Genomic DNA, 15009 nt, shown 5'->3' on the forward strand with positions numbered 1-15009 from the left:
ATGGAATAGGTTGAGGGAAAGCATGATGAAGCTCCACTCCATCTCCCAGCACTGCCCTGCCGTTGGAGAAGGCCTTCTCAATCTGACTTTTTCCTAAAAGGGCAAACGTCACCAGTGGCACCATGAACATAACCCTTCCTTGTCATAGTCACAGGCATCTTAGAGCTAAAACAGCCCGTGAGGGACAGCTGCAGGCATATCTGGCTTGGACCTTAAGCTACTGAATGACTCTGAAGGAAAAAAAAATTAATAAAAAAATCAAATGCCAGTTACCCAGCAAGCCAGGAGAAATGACCACCTGTGATAGCTCAAAACGATCTCTGGAAAATGAGAATCCCAATCTCCTGCTTGTTTTCTAATTCTTAATAACCTTTGATCGCAAACTACACTCGTGCCATCTAATGAATATGAATAGGGCATAATAATTTCCAGAAGCAGCATAGCAATAAGCCAAATTCTGCCTGATCTTAGCGTTATCCATAGAATTATTGGAACTGTTTCCCTGTTAATCATCCAAATGCTGGTTCAGGGGAAGACTGAATTCTCTCAGTTATAAGTCTTTCACAGCAGCAAATGCTCAGTTTTTAGGATATCAGCTTTAAGACACTTCTTTTTTCTCCCCACACTGGAAAATTCCATAGCAGACCTTAAAAAAACTAAATAAAATGAACTTTTTGCTGAATGTAATAGAACCAGTGATGCTTTTTTTCTGTCATTTCTTCCTTTCTTTACCTTTGGCAATCTCACTCCTGAAAAGGGCAACTGAAACACCGTAACTCTCCAAAGCTGAAAAACTTTCTTCATCTGAGTTTCGTCTTTGCTGCAGAAAGGGTTTAGAAAAGCTGCAGAGCAGCAGGAAAGTAGAAGGCTAAGTAGATAAAAATAACCAATGAGGAAGAATAGATATCACTTACTACACAGAATGTCAAAATAGAAAATTGTCTGTTTCTCTGCCTATGTCTTCCCAGACTTTGCTGGGAGGGAAACATTAAATATTGAAGCATTTGAACCTATAATTTATTTTAATTATCATGTTGAGAAAGCCACCAAAAACAAACAAACAAACAAACAAACAACAAAACAAACAAAAAAACACAAAGAACAACACAAAAATTACTTAATTCAAATACCTCAAAATGGCAACAGCCTCAAGCATTTGAGACGGAAGGTGAGCAGGGAAGAGATGTGTTTCCCCATCAGGAGTGAGCTCTGGTGGGGCTGTTATCTCCAGCTGCCGAAGTGGCCATGGCTCGCCCCTCTTCTCTCCCAGAGGAAGGGCAGGTGATGTGCACGGATCTGCTGAGCTGCGAATCCACATGCAGAACCGGTGTGCCATAATTACATCACTTCAAACATCACTAGCCAAATAAACTAAATATTTGTCCCACCAGCTCTGGCACATGCGGTCAGGGGCTGTAAAAACATGGGTCTTATGTGCAGGACCTGCTCTGTAGGGCCAAATGCTGGTGGCCTGAGGCAGGTGCCAGGCGAGGAACTGAGCCACAGGGCCTGGCTGCGCACAGCCCCAGGAAGCAACTGCACCGTGAGCAATGCTAAACGTCCCACAGATACAGGTTTCAGAAGCAGTGGAGGAAAAAGGATCCCTGAGGATGCCCAGAGGGAAAAAGCACAAAAACAAACTATCCGTACAGCTGCTTATTTTGAGGTTTAGCTTTTGCTGTTGTGCTGGGAGGTACAAGCAAAGCGAGCACCAAGGAGCAGATGATAACGAATTATCTCAGTTCTTGCCTGTATCATGCACGGGCTCTGAGGGCTGGCTGGAGACACGGCTCACTTCCACAAACACACAGCACTGAAAGGTGAGCAAACTCTGTTTCTGACAGCCCTGAGGATGCCCTAGTCTCCATTTCCTCCCCAGCCCTTACTGCTCTGGGAGGAACAACTCACACTGATGAATAACAAAGAGGAAACAACATTTTCTAGCAGTAGCAGGAGGGTATGAAACCACCTTTTTGCTGCAGTCAATCCTGCACAGGTCTATTAACCTCATCAAAGAGAAGACCCAGCTGTTTAAAATAACAGCACAACAGCTTTTCTGTCTCTTCTGCTCCAACAGCAGCATGAATCCTCCTAGATGTCTCCCCTTGCAGAACTCTGGCTATGAAATGCTCCTAGGGTAATGATCTGCACCTTGGGAATTTGGAAACAGTGTTCTACTCTTTAGGAAGAAAAAATGATATGATATAAGGGCACGGTATGATATGGTATGATATAAGGGCAGAGAAACATAATGTTAGGTTGACATAAAGGAACAGGCAATTTTCAGAAAGTTTGTCTGCAGCAGATCATAATTTTCAAATGTAAAACCTATTCAATGAGAGAAGAAATCAAACAGAAATATATTGAAGAACATATTCCTTGCTTTTTTCCTCAAGAGAAGGGAAGAAAGTACATTAGAGCTGGTTGAACAATTTGTAATGAATAATGTAGCTAGGTTCTACCTTTGCTCTGTTTGTGTATTGTCAGTGAACACTGGTTTTTCCACCGTTTATTCACTGTTCAAAAAAAAAACATTTGCCAAACAATTCCTATGCATAATCTGTTCTCAAATACAAAAATACGATCTCAATATGAGCACTTATACTTTAGGAAAAATACTTGAGTGATGCAGGCATGCATGTTATGCATAAGTTGCTCAAAGCAAAGTTCGCACAGTAAATTACCATGATTTGTCCCAAAATATAATTCAGTGAACAAGATGACTGAGGCATGCTGAGGAGGGCAAACCAAAAAATCCAGCCAGGAGGGGGCCTGGAAAGTGCCCCAAGCACCCAGGCCCCAAGCCACTGCTGGTGAACACAGGGAGACTTCTCACAGCTTTGCAGTTAAGCTCACAATTAAAAGTAAAATAAAATAAAAAAATTACTAGCTTGAATTCCTTACGCCCACAGCTCTGCAGGGCTTTTCTCTGAGAATATAAGATAAAGTACCTCCTATGTCCACCACTCTGCTATTTCTCATGCTTTGCTTCCCCTTTCTGACCCTCAGCAAGTAAATTAGAGTTATTTCTCTCCTCGCTATTGCATTTCAAGTGCAAGCACATTACAGGGCTAATGCATTTACAGCCACCTCCTGAGCTGGAATCTCTGCATTCATATACTGACTCCCATTAGTCTCCAAGTAAGTCACAGCCCACAACCCCTTGGTGTTCAGATCCCAATAAGCTGGGCAATCACCCCCCTGTCCTACAGCCAGAGACAGGCCCGAGGCATTAGGTGCAATCATATCTTTGGAGGCACTGTTGTGGCTGCGGTGCAGCGAGAAGAGCTATGACACAAGCACCCTAGATTTCCTACATGGGTAATCCTGACAGTTTCTCCCATGGACTGTGATCTCCAGCCACCATGTATCTATTAGTTTGTTCAGCAACAGGGGCCAAATCGGCCCGAGGTTTATTACTGTTTTATACGTCACTTCTGAAACATGACCTAGGACTCTGTTTGTAATGTGGTTTAGGAGAGATGAAAAAGAGTAGGCAAAAATTGATGGAAGTAAAACCCCATTTTCAAGCTTCAGCGTCTACTATTAAGGTTGAAGAAAGGACAGATTGGCTAGTAAAAGCAGCACATCAATTATTTTCTTTTGCTTTTATTATGGAAAATGCTTAGAGGGAAAACAGACATGGCATCACCCTGTATCAGCAGATTTAGCACTTGCTGGAATAGATGAGAGCACCATAAACTCTGATCCTGTTAGAATGAGAGAATGTTTCTCTGCTTCGAGGAAAAGACGACAAATCTCCCTGGATGTGGCTCTTTTAAGAGACACCACAGGCTTCAGAGATAAATCCACCATGCTGAATAGCAGCATCACACAGTCAGAGCCCCAGGGGTGGGAAAGGTCAAGAACAGCAAATAAAAACACAGTATTCTCTCCCAACCCTGTTTTTATTATTAACAATTAAGAATACAAACCCTTGATACAACCCTGCCAGAGATGAGTCGACAGGTAGCACAAGGGAACTGCAGGGGTATAAGAGGGGTTAGTTTCATTGCAATCCAAGTTTGCACCAAGCTTTGAATCGGGACGTGTAATAGAGTGCCTTGTGCTAGACCAACTTGATTTGCTAGAGAAAGTCTTCAAGTCGAGTGACAATTCAGTTTGCAAAAAAAGATGATTTTGTATTTAGAAGACAAAGCTTTGTGGGATGAAAGCAGAGGTAGGTGCCAATACCAGACTGTTTTTAGTAAAGCTGCTGGGATGCGTGGGGAAATTGGCTCAAATGCATATTTCATTCAGTCCCTGATTTACTGCTGTTAGTCTTCGTTCTTCCAGTAACTCAAAATATGCTGAAGTAGAAATAGAGTTTAATCTAATCTAAGAGGAGTTCCACTCTTTACTACAGCAGGCTTGCACAGACATGGGTGTCACCTTAACTCAATTATTTTTTGCTTCTTGTCTTCAGCTATGCTGGCCTTCGCTGCTCAGTCAATGAAAGCTGTTATACAGCCGACAGGAAATTTCCCAGTTGAAAAATATGCTGAGTGCCAGCTGAAACTTGCTGAATGCCATTTCATCAAGCAGCCACCGTGCCTCTTTACAGTGTAAGTGATAGACTGAGGCACGAGACCTCTGAGGCCCACAGTTGCCTTGGCCTTGAATGTTGTTTGCCTGCTCTTAAAGCATCTTGTCCTAAGTGCCAATTATTATTCAAGAAGCCTTTTGAAATCAAGCTCTCTTCTGGGTTGCAGAGGTGTGCTTTCATTTTTATTTTTTAATGTGGATATCACCTTGCTTTTTTAATACAGTGAGGAAATGGAGGTCCGTTGGCAATCACACTCTCCTGTAAATTCTAAGATTTGAAACTTAGCACATAGCGACCCATCCGAGGTACGCAGAGCAATGATAGAGCTGGATACGTGTTTAGTACAAGTTAGGTTCTCAAAACTCACTTCAGGGAAGTTACATACCTAAGAACTCTTTGCTTTTGAAAAACTTCCTTGGGCATATAACTGGTCTAGCAATGTCATCTGTAGAGTACAGCCACCCCTGTGCCTTTGTCACTCAAAAACTATTTAAATCAAGTATATGCAGCTTTCTGCTGAAGGTTGAGAGGCACAACAGATTACCACTGCATATGAAATGAAACTGTTTTCAGCTGTTAGTTTTTTTTTAATCTGTCCACCTCCCCTATTACCTCACTCCCCCGCATGCAAATACCAACTGTGCCCAGATGCCTGAAATTAATACTTTGTCTAAACACACCTTCCAGCTTTATGACTGATCTGTACATTTTACTGAACTAAGCCACTTGCACATCTGCTGGGTTTTGTCTACGCTTACAAGAACTGCAGCAACATTTTCCAGTCCCCATTCGTCTATGAGAACACACTCTAGACAGGCTCAAAAAGGTAGAGCTGCTGTACCCGAGGTAACAATGTTGTCAGAGTTTGAATTTTTGGCATAACTTTCAAAGGCTATGAACCATTTCATAGACTAACAACTCCAGATTGCACTTGTGTTAGGAAAACAGCCCACAGAAAAGTTGAAAAGGTTGCTTTTAGGCATTTGTTTATATTCTAAACTTGATTTACCCCTCACTGGTCAGTCATAAGCCATTTAAATTTCTCATTTAAAACAGAGCAGCTACAAATCCTTCTGTTATCTAAGCATGTCAGAAATGAAACTTAGATCGTTTCTTGCATTTCTTTTATCATACTAGTTCAGGTGCATGCCACACATGAAAGCTTGGTCTCTGCTTTCTTCTAGCCAGAAGCTTTTAATCCTCTTAATGAGCGACTTACCCATTTTACTTAGTCTGGTCAGATACAAAATCATCTGTGCATTCAAAGAATTACAAGTATGGAGCAACACTGCATGAAATTACCTCAAGGAGTTCCATATGGCTCTTGCTATCTGCAAGACTATCCTACCTAATAAACCCAAGGGATTCAGACAACATATTTACAAACCCTACTCATCGATTTTTGCCTCTTTTCCTCTCCTCATTAAACAAGACAGGTTCTCAATTTAAAGTCACCAGTTAAAAGCTAAAAGCAACTTCTATAAGTTCTGTAGCAAGTAGGAGTGACAAAAACACCTCCTCTATCACTTCCTGTAGGTCAATAAAATATAACATGATGAACCATCTGCTGCTCGTATAATGGAGAAAGGCTGGAACAACACATCAGAACTAATCTCATCTTTTCTGGGTTGTCTTCATGAGTTAAACGTAACCCTCCCACTATCTACATGGCAGAGCTTCTGACGTAGCTCTGGGATAGCAGAAGGTACTCCACACACTAACCACCTTCTCTGCTTCCATTCTCACTACAACCAGCTTACAGTGAGTGAAAACACAAATTAAATTACCAAAAACACCATTTATGAATTTCTTACAATTCTCCACAAAGGACTAGTTGTTAAACACTGTCAACAAGGCAAAAGCAGTGAAGGTATGGCATTAATGGTCAACCCGTGCATCTGGGATGTTCACATCTGGAAGAAAATCTGAATACAAGTCAGGGTACTTGCATACTAGATGTAGGGCGGATGGGGAGCAGAATGCCCCCCAACAAAGTTGTAGGAAATGCATGGACTTAACAGGGGTACGCATGGGGAGGTGCACACCGCAGGGCAGAGACGAGACAACCCAGCCTCCTGTTTGGCTCCTGAGTGCTGAGGAAAAGCAGTGAAGGAGGGCAGTGGGACACCAGAGTCAAAGTTAAGGCTAACACCCATCCCAGATGTGCACGTATCTTAGTAAGTGTGGAAACAGTGCAGCCCCTCGCTGTGAGAGCAGCCACCTTCCAGAAGCTGTCCTGGCCCAGCCCAGGGAAAGCTCCTAGCAGCTGCTATATGTGTAATTAATTATTCCTTGCCTCTCCACCTCCCAGCAGGCTCTGCTGAGAATACAAGGTCCACAGAGAAGACTGATAGGATTTTCCATAATGATTTGTAACACTATCTGTGCCCTTCTGCTGGTGTAAAGGCAAAAAAATAGGAGATGAAACACTTAATTCCTTTTATCATCTGAAGAATAAAAAGGGGGAGAGGACACCTGAAAAAATAAAAGACCTTTGATATAAAAGTAGGTCTTAAGTTGTCCTATATTACTCAGCAGTTTAAAAGAAAATTTTATTTAATTAAGAAAAATCTTGCTTGAAATAGAATCAACTTTAAATCAACCAGATTCATGGAACATCAACAATTTAATTTCTGGGTACTATTAAATAATTACTACATCTCTTCTGATATTAGTTTAAGCTGAAAACTAATTTCCTTAGTCATGATGGACGAAGGTTCAAACATTAGCATCAATGTATCTGTTATTTCTACAGTCATTTTTGTGATTAGTCACTGACAAACAGCTTAGACATGGTACGTAAGTCTTACCTTGCTTTGACATTCTGGCTTCACCTGAAATTCAAACAGAAAACAAGGAGCATTAATCCAACAAGACAAACAAAAGAACACATCCCCTCTCACCAACAACCGACAAATTAAACCAACTGCTTTGACAGGAAAGGGAAACCCCTGCTTGTGTAAATATCATAAGTCAGTTTTTGTTGTTATTGTTGTTGGTATTTTTTCTTTTTTCTTTCTCCCCAGTTTCATCTTGTGCATGATGATGGCATGTTTTAGGTGGAGGCAGCCTGTTAAATGTCCAGTTAAGCCACGACTTTCTAGAAGGAGAGATGCCCATACTGTTCTCTTCCAGACATTTCTCATAGCAATTTTTTATTTCCTCTTTCATATATAAAGCTACAATATTTAAAATATTTTTACTTCAAGTGTTTTTATTTTTGGAACATAAAGCAGAGGGACTATTACATTTCTCAGAGCTTCCATTCAAAGTTAACTGTTTGAGGTCTTCTAGGGCTGCTTGGAACTGGAATTGCAGAAGACTTTTAGATGTATCACAACTTTACGTACTGTCAAAAATGCAAAGTGATTAATGTGGCTTTTAACTCTTAACCTCTCAGAACTAAGGTCTCCCAGAAAACAGATTAATTCACAGATTTAAGAACAGGAAGGTTTCTAAAATAAATTGTTGTCCATATTGAAACTGATAAATAGCAAATCCTTCCAAACGCATTTGAATGTTCTTCAAACCACTATGGCATACACAACACAGCTCAGTTTCTGCATCAGATTTGCCTAGACTCAGCCAGAATGAGCTCACGCAAGCTAATGAAGCTGCCTCAGGAAGGCAACTTGCTGCAACTGAGTCCTACAGCAGCTGTGAAGTTCTTTACACCTCAAAGTGTGAAGCGCCACCACAGCTGGCAGCATTCCTGTTTTCAGGGGACAAAGGTTTCACATTAACACAAGATTGTTGCCCCTTAAAATAAAGCAGACCCAATCTATCAAGGTGGTAAATCAAAAGCACTGGCAACCCGGTGTCACCGTATCACCTTTTTATAGCAAGGTGGCTGCTGCCACCAGACCTGACATTATCCTTGAGCTTATTGCCGCTCTGAATAAGACCATGACTCAAGACTATTTTTTGTGTGCCAAGGGTAGGACGGCTTCTTCCTCGCTCTTGCTATGTATGCCACTTTAATGTCAGACCCTGCTTTTAAGCTAATTAATCAATCCAGCCAAGGGACACTGATCTATGTCTGACACTGACCTCCAGTTTGGAAGAGAGCACCTCCCAGTACCATCTCTGCTCACCCACAACTACATACTTGCCACCCTGTGACACTTCAGGGTGGCACTGCCACACACCTCCCCAGCCTGCTGTGCCCCACCACACTGCCCACCTCCCCATCCAGGGGCTGCAGGGTGTCCTGAGGGCTGTGACTTGCTTTTCTTGAGCACAGGGACAGGGGTTGCTGCTTCTCCTCTGCAGGAATACAGCAGGCTCTGCTGGCCGCTGGGACTCACTTCTGTGCAGGGTTCTCGCTTTGCAAAAGATAGGCATTTTTTGCCAGACAGTTGGCAGCTTTGTCCCTCTCAGGAGCTGTCTGTGAGGGTCTTTCAGCTGCATCCCTCCCATCATTTTGACTGGCCATAGGAGAGAAACAATATTTAAGCTGACAAAACGCTAGCTGTCAGATACCCTGAGGGAACCACGTCACTGTTGACAGGGTCTCATGCCATGCTGTAGCAATAACAGAAATTGACCCATTTTGAATAATTAACCTGTAAATTTACTTGTTTTGCTAGGAAAACCTCTTTTCAAGACTTCCATCTTATTGAACGAAAAATAACTGGGGAGAGCAACCCCCCTCTCCCCAGAACCAACCCTCTTGTCTGGAAACACCCTCCCAGTCTAGGCAGGGGTGCCACCACACTCTAAACAGAGGTAAGGTGGTGGGATCTCAGCACATTGCCATGGGGGCTCTGCACTAAGTCTGGGCTGGCATCCCACGGCCAGAATTGTTTGAAGGTGCAATACGTTGCTCATGTTTTTGCAGGGCAGAATCCCATTCTGCTTTCCCCTTTGCCACCAGCACTGTTTTGCCCAAGCTGCCTGAGCCATTCCTTCACTGTATGTCCTGCTGCTTCTCATTTGTATTTTAGACTGTTGCTTTTTTCCACCACCACCCCTCATCATGTACATCCATGCCCAAGCCATATAATTTGGGATTAATTGTTCCACTCCTGCTAAATGTCATCGACTTTTGGCTCATTGGCTCATTTCTTCTTTAACATTTTTTATTTAAGGGCCAAGTAAATGGTAATAGCCAAATAAAGCTTTACCCTATATATAAAGGGCACCTTCCTTTTTGAACCCTGAGGACAGTCTTATACCAAAGCATTTCAGTACAATTGAGGCAAATACATGAATTAACATATATTTTATTTCTGAGCTCAATAGTTACTTTTCATCCACCATTAACCATTTCTTATTTTTACAGCCTTGCAAAGGAGGAAAAAGAAATCAGATTGCTTTCCTAAAAAACAACATCCTTACAGAACAGCAAGAAACCATCTGAAGCTCTCCCTGGGCAAAGTTTGTACTTTCCAGAATTGGCAGGTGCATGCAAGGAATGTGACACAAAGTGCAGTTTGTGTAACATGCCAGAGTCCTGGCTTGACAGCCAACCGCTGCCTCAGTCATCAGCGTTGCTGCCTTTTCTCCTCATACTCACAGGCAGCTTTGACACTTGTCTGCAGCTCCCTGACCTCCTCTGCAGTTTGCATCTGGCACACCTACGGTGCTCGTGAAGTAAAGGCAGAGAACAAGCAGCAGAGGCAGGGTTTCTGACCAGGGTCTGACATCCACTGCTTTAAAGTGAGTTGCTTCAGGCTTAATACTGGTCTTTGCTCATAGACACTTTTCTGGAAAACACAGGCAGTGAAGTAAACCTGACCCTGCGCTGGTCCTGGTCTCAAGCGGGGCAGGGCATAGGAAATCAGTCACAGCAGAGCCTGGTGCAGGGGAGAGGGGCAGGAGGGGCTGACCTGAAAACAGCATCTGAGCAATCTGACACTGACTGTGCTGGTGCTCAGACCTTAAAAGGATCGCACAACGCTCTTCGTGGTTGTCCAATTCAGACAAAAGAAAGTTAAAGTCTTCTGTTCATATGCCACAGGGCTATGTGCCAAGTGATACACAACTTACCCCAGGAAGGTGGGAACAACAATTAGCAATGCTTATGCTTTCAGGCTTCAACCATAATCCAAACTACAGCACTATTTATTATTAAAAAAAAAAAAAAAAAAAAAAAGTAGATGCAGATCCCAGAGTACGAAAGCCAGTGAGTTTGCTCACCCACACAAGCACTCTCACAGGAGAGACATCTCAGGACCATGCTGCTGCCCCAGGTCTGGGAGCAGGCTAAAGTCTTGCAAGGGCTCTTACACAAGTTTAGCAAACCAGTCCTGGGAATGCTACACACTGTCAGACCATTATCTCACGGCTCAGTGGAAGCAGAGGACACTCAGACCTGCTTGGAGCCGCTTACCAGGCCCAAAGATCAACCTTAGTATCTTTATTATGCACTTTGAAGAAGAAACGTGAAAATATTTTGGGAGGACCAGCTTGTTCACACAGAAAACCTCACATGGATTTGCCTGAAGCAATTCACGAGTCTACAACAACTGGCCAAGTAATTTCAACAGATCAAAACAGCAGGAAAACATCAGGAAGAAAAATAAATAAATCAAGGCAACACCTTAGAAACACTGTCTTTCCTTTCCTCATTTTGAGGAAAAAAAAAAAAAGTGTTTTGAAACTCATACAAATTCACTCCTGAACATAATTCCCTTGCCCCAACAGAAAGTAAAACATTAATTTGGGGATTAAACTGAATTTGTTAGATATTTATACTGGCTTTCTCCTTCCGCTCCTAAGAAGGACCCAAGTAAACAAACAAACAAACAACTACCAAGAAGACCTAGAAATTTCACTCCCATCTGAGCTGAATTCTTTTCCTTATTCAAGTCATCACCTGTACAAGACAAACTGACCAAACAACCCAGCCCCACCACCCTAAAAGGCATATTTATATCCACATATTTTGTAAGCCAAAAGAAAAAATGCCTTTTCTGTGTCAGTCTAGGAAAGAAGAAGAAAAACAAGCTTCTCTGCAGCAGAGCTGAGGAGCCCCCACCTGAGGTGCTGCTACATGCCTCCTGCCTTGCCAGGTCTGCTCCCTTGTTTAGGGGTTGATTGGTGCACCTGAACCCAATTAACGGGTGGCACAGACCTGCAAAGCCCACGTCTGAGGGTGGTGTCTCTGCCCCCTGCCTCCCCATCCCTCACAGCTGCTCTCATGCTGCACAATGGTGCAATATGAAATTAAAATGCTCCCATAGTTGATACCAGGTGAAGACCATTGCCTTTTCAGACCAAGGCAGGCACTGCTACGCTTTATGTTCCTTTGGAGTCTAACCTGCCACCCTCCTCTTCCACACAGACATGGAAGGTCTCCTGAAAATGGAATAGAGGTTTATAAAAATAGATCACTTGTACATCTGCTCTAGAGCTCTTACTGTGCTGTGAAATTATACCCACACCATGTTTTGTGATTTCAAAGGCTATGCAATTACTTTTCCTTGGAAAGTACAAAACCCTGAGACAAGTGGATCTCTTAAAAATTCATGTCTCTCTTGTGTACTGCTTTTTTTTCTTTTCCCATAATTAGTAATTATTTAAACATGTGGTTCTGTTCAGTCTGACACTCCTGGAAAATTGCTGAGTCTGTTTTGAAGACATCAGTATAAAAGAAACAAGAAAGAAAAATGAAGAAAGCTCATACTATTTACCTTCCCCACCTACAGAGCTGTGTGTACATCAATCCACTACTATTTGTTTGTTTCTATTTACCACACAACTTCTACATTTTAGATATCACAAAAAAAAAAAAAAAAAAAAAGAAGCCTTTTTTTAATATGCTTCTGATTTTTTTAAGTGGGGAACGTGACTTACATTTTTGAAGATATGAAGAGTGGAAAATGCCTCAGTACTAAAAACCCAATGGAAATTATTTTAAAGCAGATAATTTCCATAAAACATTTAGATACATTTCAAAACTAAATGAACTGCTGATGAGAGAGATTTTTTTTTTGTGTTATGCAATGGCAGAATCCTGAAATCCTTGTTCATCCATGACTCCCACTGAAATTTAGGAAAAATTTGTCTGAGTCGAGACAGCAGGATTCAGACTCAGTGATTTTTCCGCAAGGCCCTAGGGCCAAATTTGTACTTGATTTAAATCAGGCCAGCAGAACTGAAATCAATAAAATGCCATTGATTTATATCAGCTCTTACTTATTGCTATAGTACCCATGTTTATTTCTGCGCCCCCATTGTAATCATTCTCCACCAGTCATTAACCACACATATATAGGAGCTATCACGCGGCACCAGCTAACTGACTGCTCTTTGGAAAACTCCAAATGTCAGATTTCCCTCATTTGCAAGATCTTGATCTCACTAATGCTGGTGAAAATAAGGATTTCTACAACTCAGCCCCATGCTGTTCCATTGGGATTAATGAGAAAAAAATGAGGACTGGAACACAGCAAAGACTTCAGCTACTGTGAGCACTGCCATTTGCATTGCTTTGAGGCGTGACATGCAGGGAATTTTAGGGTTGGTTCTTTCTGGGTTATTTTACTCTGGTAATTTCAGTTCTATTCAATAATGCGAAACCTCCTAATGCGGTTTCTAAGCAGATTCTCTGTCATTTCCTTCTGGGTTGCTTTAACTTTTTTCCTTTTGTTGTTCCACAGAGATGCTCAAAACTCTCATTTGCACCAAAATGTCCCATTTCTATTATTTATTCAAAGTGGCAAATAATGACACTGCCCAGAGACAGAACTGGGGGATGCCTGGGCTGTGCCCACATGAACGGTTTGCTGCAGACCAGCGGGACAGCTGTGAAGTGGATCCCCTGACTGCCATTTGGTTCAGGTCACAGAGTGACTTGGGACAATGGAAGTCTGAGCTTAGGAAGGACTTTCCCCTTGTTGTCTAACCAGTTGTAGTTAAAACAAAATTACAGTCCTTTGGATGCACGTTAATACGTGTGGTTTGAGTCTGATGAATTAAGTCAGCGTAAGGATGGTTTAGTCCAGCAGTTTGTCCAGCAGCCACTGCTCGCCGGAATTTTGGACCTGATTTAAATTCCATTGAGGTTACCTTGATTTCATTGAATTTATCACTGATTTCAGCTCAGTTTGAATCAAGGCATTCATTACTGCCTTGAGATTTTATTGATTTAACTTACCATGTATTGATACTTCAAAAATTAAGAAACTTAAAGGAATGCCATCTGAACATTACAAAGGTGGGCTGCTCTTTGTTCTTAGTCAGATACATAGCCAATCTTTTTAAGAAACTTCATTGATGTGCTTGCCTTATTACCATCTTGAGGCAAGGAATACAATATACCAAGATAGGTTGATTGAAATCTATTGATTTCTTTGTATGTCCACATCTGTAATGAGTTAGGGTAAGAATAAGCACATGCAGGTATTTTCACTACCATCCACATTAAAATGGCTTTTAAAATTATCTCTCTCTTGTAAATGTCAAAACTTTACAGCTACTAAGGTTAATTTAAATGTAAAAAATTCTGGGTGAAATTTTGTGGTTCGGTAATGTTTGCCCAAAATTGAAAGAAAGACATGTAATCTTAATTTAAACATCCAATCCCTGAACTCGCTGTCCCAGTGACTGTGTATGTTGACAGACTGCTTTTATCAGTGTTCTCCAAACAAATAATCTATGTAACCAGATTTAGATAAAAATATGGAAACTTAAATGAGGCCACTCCTCCAGCTGTCTAAATAGGTTTTATATTTGCTATGATAGGAAATCCATACTAACCAACCTACACACCTATTTTCTGACACTTCACGTGCATAGTCTCGCTGAAGCAGTAGAACATGCTGATACCAGTCACTTAAGAGACTGTCACATGAATTTCCCTGCACAAGTTCCTGTACTAGTCTAGTAATCAATGCTCAAGGCTTTCTAGCTCTGCTGCCATATGCTTATTTGCAGGGAAGAAGACAAGAGTTGAATTTGGCAGTCAGTATTTGATTTCTTCATAGAAGAATCCTTCATTTAAACGAATAAACATATACAGTCAATGGTCATGATGGTACAACTGCGTGCCCCCTGCCACATGGGGCTGACATATTTGCTGAGTCACTCACCACGATGGGACTTCATTCATTGAAAAAGCCAGCTTATCTATGGCTCTTTTTGTTACAGTTTGTATTGCATTTTTAATCTTCTCAAATGACTTCTGTGTCATCACCTTGTCTCATCACTTTAGCTGTTAGATCCCTCTTGAATTCCTTAAAATCCTTCTTAGAATACATAAAATAAATCATAGCGTATGGCTGGGAAACAAACCTACAACACTCATCCTTTCAACCTGTGGCAGAAATACTTGTTGTTCCAAACACCCTGCATAATCCTGAGTGCTCAATACAGAAAGTCTCAGAAAGGTGTGCAGACAATAGCTAGTACTTGAACAGAGGGAATTAGAGGGAACAATGCTACTGCAGAAGGATGTCAGTCCACACAAGAGGAGACAGATGTATCAAAAGAAGGAACCAATACATCAGTGTGTTGAT

The 15009-nt window shown here is 41.7% G+C and overlaps 1 long non-coding RNA gene across 3 annotated transcripts in view; it reads right to left on the reverse strand.

The window, feature by feature from the left end:
* LOC121073215 overlaps positions 1-15009 on the reverse strand; it is a 342593-nt gene that overhangs the window by 9870 nt on the left and 317714 nt on the right. For 2 of the 3 annotated variants that reach the window (XR_005821566.1, XR_005821565.1), the window contains one exon: positions 7357-7380. This is a non-coding gene — a long non-coding RNA (uncharacterized LOC121073215). Of the gene's footprint in view, positions 1-1130; positions 1305-7356; positions 7381-15009 lie in introns of all 3 variants that reach the window. The other variant, XR_005821567.1, reaches the window with a different exon arrangement.

The sequence above is a fragment of the Cygnus olor genome, chromosome 7 (assembly GCF_009769625.2).
Source record: "Cygnus olor isolate bCygOlo1 chromosome 7, bCygOlo1.pri.v2, whole genome shotgun sequence".
In the NCBI taxonomy this organism is placed as follows: Eukaryota; Metazoa; Chordata; class Aves; order Anseriformes; family Anatidae; genus Cygnus; species Cygnus olor.